Source organism: Curcuma longa, chromosome 13 (assembly GCF_044706935.1).
Source record: "Curcuma longa cultivar G26 ecotype Majalengka, Jawa Barat chromosome 13, ITB_CL_G26_1.1, whole genome shotgun sequence".
Lineage (NCBI taxonomy): Eukaryota > Viridiplantae > Streptophyta > Magnoliopsida > Zingiberales > Zingiberaceae > Curcuma > Curcuma longa.
Window position 1 is genome coordinate 5024154 of NC_133873.1, and position 4167 is coordinate 5028320.

Here is a 4167-nt window from a genome sequence, read left to right on the forward strand (position 1 = left end):
CAGCTTGTTTTACATTTTCTTTTTTGCAGTTGTCAAGTATGGTTGAAGAAAATGGTAGAGAATCACATTTCTTAGAGATTTCTAAAATTCTAGATGCTACATTCAAGCGGCATGTTACGGTGATGAAAGATTATTTGCTTCGTCGTCAAAAATTGGAGAAGAAAGTAAAAAAGTTAAAAAAATTGACAGCTGAACAAAAAAGTAAATTGGAGGCCGTTGATAAAGAGCTTAAAGCCGTTGATAAAGAGCTTAAAAGACTCAAGAAGGAAAATAAGACTTTAAGGAAAAAGCTTGAAAAAAAGTGGTGAATGAACAAAGCGGGACAAACAATCAATTTCTTTTTATCTTTCACTATGGAAGATTATGAATTTGAAGATTTCTGAAATTTATATTGTCACAAAATTGCATTTAGGGGAATTAGAAATTTTTTTGAATTGCCTGACTTTTATTTCCATTTTTTTCTTGGTGATCGTATTTAATTTGAAATGGCTATTCAACCCTGTCATTTGTTTTGATTTTCCTGAGTTTATTCCTTGGGTTCTTTTGAAAAACTAACCACTTTGAATATTGAATTGTATAGTTGCCTATGACACATCTTGAAAAATCGAATAAACAGAAAGTAGTGTGCCATTAACCCTTCTAAAATTGATTAAGATTCTTTTAGTTCAACTTCCCCACTATTCTTCTTTTTCAAAGTAGGTCATGGGCAGTGCTCAACATAGCATGCGACAAACTGGGTCAGACTTGGCTCAACATCATGAGAAAAGTATTGATCGGGCTCATGAAGTTCCTGATTAGTTTAATTTGTCATGTCTAATTATTGTTTTCACAATAAATATATTATGGTTAACATATCTATGAAGTAGTATAAAACATTTTTCCATCAAAATGTTTCAATGAAAAGCCTAAAACATCCAAATTATCCATAACCAATTTGAACAGCTTAAGCCCATAAAGCTGTTCTGGCCTAAAACATTTTGATGGGTAAAAACTGTTTACATTGATCATCCAAGTCTATTGATGAATTTATTAAAATATACTAAACTTACAAGATGACCAAAATATACTAAACTTACAAGTGACCTTAGATGACCAATTTAAAAAATTTTAGCCTATCAAGGTATTTTAGGTAAACATCGCGATGTCCAAAACTCTTTAAATTGGTTATATAGGATAGTAAATGGATTGTTTGAAGTATATTCAACTCACTAATAGCCTAAGACTGTACATGAAATCAGATCCTTATCAGGGTTGACCATGATTAGGATTTTGATATTTTAGGAATATATATTTTGATATTTTAGGAATATATTTTGGAGTTAGAGATGTTGCGTTAAGTTGGTCAAGACGGATCGAATACTTAATAATAGAAAAAATTCCAATAGATCAAGGTTAATTGAATGTTAGACAAGATGAAGTTCTATAAGAGTGACCTCTAAGCAGTGGACGTCCTGACAAATCAAATTTGACTTGAGGCTAGATAAGTTGAGGTTGATTGAATATTAAATAAATGATGAATTCCTAAAGAAATATTTTCTAAGCATTAGAAGTCTAGGAGGTAAGGAGTCTTTAGGCTTCCAAAGTTGTAGAGTGAGGTCAATCAATACTAGGCAAGGATGAAGTTTTGGTGAACTAAGTTCAACTTGCACTAGGCATACAAGGAAATCCCGTAGACATAGACTTTTGGCACGATAAGGGTTCAACATTGGAATTAGAGTATTAGTAAGTTGATATAGATATTATTCGATTGATGGGTGAGTCAACTAGGCAGTTGATTGATGGTTGGAATTAGACCAAGCATGTCATTATTTGAGTTAGTAATTGAATAATAAATCTAAAACCACAAAGTTAGTATTTAGGTCAAATTTGAGTTTAGATCAATCAGCCAATGAATGAGTTGACTGGTCAGTTGACTCAGGTTAGAGAGTAGAATGAACAAAAAAGTCATTTAGGAGAGCAAGCGATTAAGATGACAATATTAGCCAACTAGTGTCAAAATATGATTCTATGGGCGATCCTATAAGCAGGTAAAGTTGGGACAATGATCAAATTTTAAATTATTATAGGAGCAGTCAACTAGAGGTTGTAATAGTCGATTAGTGAATTACAAGCAGTCGACTAGAGGATAGTAAACAATCAACTAATCAACACATTTCAGAATGAATAAAAGCCTTATAAAAGGGGGTTTTATGAAGGAGATCACACACGGTGTTCTTGGGGATTATTTGTTTAGTGTTGCTATATTTTTGAGCCTTCATTGAGCATATCAAAGTAATATAAAGCATGACAAACATAATTAATTATATCTACAAGACAATCTCTTTTCACCTTAGAATTGCTTATCATGATTGTAATTGTTAAACATAGAACCAAACTAGGAAATTTAGCCTGGATCTAGAAACAATTGAAGGTTTGTTTTATTGAAGGTTAAACATTTTCTTTTCATAAAGAAGTTGAGTTTACAACTCAGAGCGATTGCTAATGAGGATTGTGGCTATGATGAGGCGAAAGTGTAGTTTAATCAATTCTAATTCTAAATGTTGTTAATCCATATTTAATCTTTGGTTTCTGATATATTTACCTCTTATCACTTTTGCATAGAGTTAACAAATTTTGATCTTTGATTAATAAAATTAATTTTTGTTGTATTCATACTTGTTCTAGAATTGTTAATTTGTTTTATATTGACATATTCTTTTGTAGGAAATATGGATGTTTGAAGGGCTAATTTTTTTGACCTATTGTATTTATCTATTAAGAGTATATGAATGTTTGTAGGGCCAATTTTATGGGGGCAGTTAGTCATCAAGTTTCTCAAATCTTTAATTTTCTATTGAGTACTATTACGTTGAATCAAATGTACTATTATGAGAATAATGCTATGCTTGATTTACATTTGTTTTAAAATGATACACGAGGATAGAATGTTAAATAGAGGGACCACATAGAAGGGACCAAGTTTGATTTCTTAATTTGCTTATTTGTACTGTTTCCTAACATAACAAGATTGCCAAACACAAAAGGGAAGATTATTAATGAACGATGTCCCCAGTGACCAACTGTTGTGACCATATGTTTCTGACAAAGGGTTAGATTATTTTTCACTTGTATTAGTACTGACATGTGCATTAAATGTAGACTTTAGAATAATGCCTTATGAGGGGTCGCTAAGGTGGCGGATCCACCTTTTTGCAGAATAGAATAATGCCTTATGAGGTGAACTTAGTAACAGAGGATCAATATGATTTAATTTAACTTGGGTTGATGCTTTTAAACTTGAACAATAGGTGCCAAGGCATGGTTTGTGATTTAGGTTGATCTTGGAACTTTGCATATGCTTACAAGATGTATACGTAGTAAAGGAGGGATCAATGTTTGATTCATTCAACTGGAAAAATGTTGATTCAATTGACTGAAGTAATTCAGTTAACAGTGAAGTCCACTAAATGCAAGGGTTTGATGGATATACTATTTATGTTGGAACAACAACTTTTTGCTGGAGTTCAGTACAGTTGGCTTGAGGTTGAGAAGCCTTGAGTCGTATCTTTGTTTTATTATTTTAATTATATATATTTTTCAACTTTTTTTTTTGCAGTTAAAGGATAGCTGAAGAAAATTATTGGAGTTCAACCATAGACATGTTGAAAATCTTTCATGTTACATCCCAGCAGACTCAAAAAAAAATGGAGCAGAAGATGAAAAGCTTAGAAAAATCTAATGCTAAGCAAAAGAGCACTACAAAAAATAATTACAAATAATGATAAATTTAATGATCAATTTTATTATGATTATTATTTAACGATCGATTTTTAAGTTTCATCGCTAACTAACGAGCGAATCATAATCAGTCGCTAATTTAGCGACTTGATTATAATTAGTCGCTAAATTAGCGATCAAATTTGAATTCGATCGCTATATTTAGTGATCGAATTCAAATTCGACCGTTAATTAGCGATCGAATTCGAATTCGATTGCTAAATCAATTACGATAAAAAATTTTTATGATTTTTTTTCAATCGTTAATTGGATTTAGTGATCGATTTACGACCGAATATTCGATCGTTAAATGTAATTATTTTTATAGTTATGCTGAAGGCCTAACATAAACAACTGAAAAAGAAAAATAAAGAGTTGAAAAAAAATAATAAAGAGATTAAAAAACTCAGA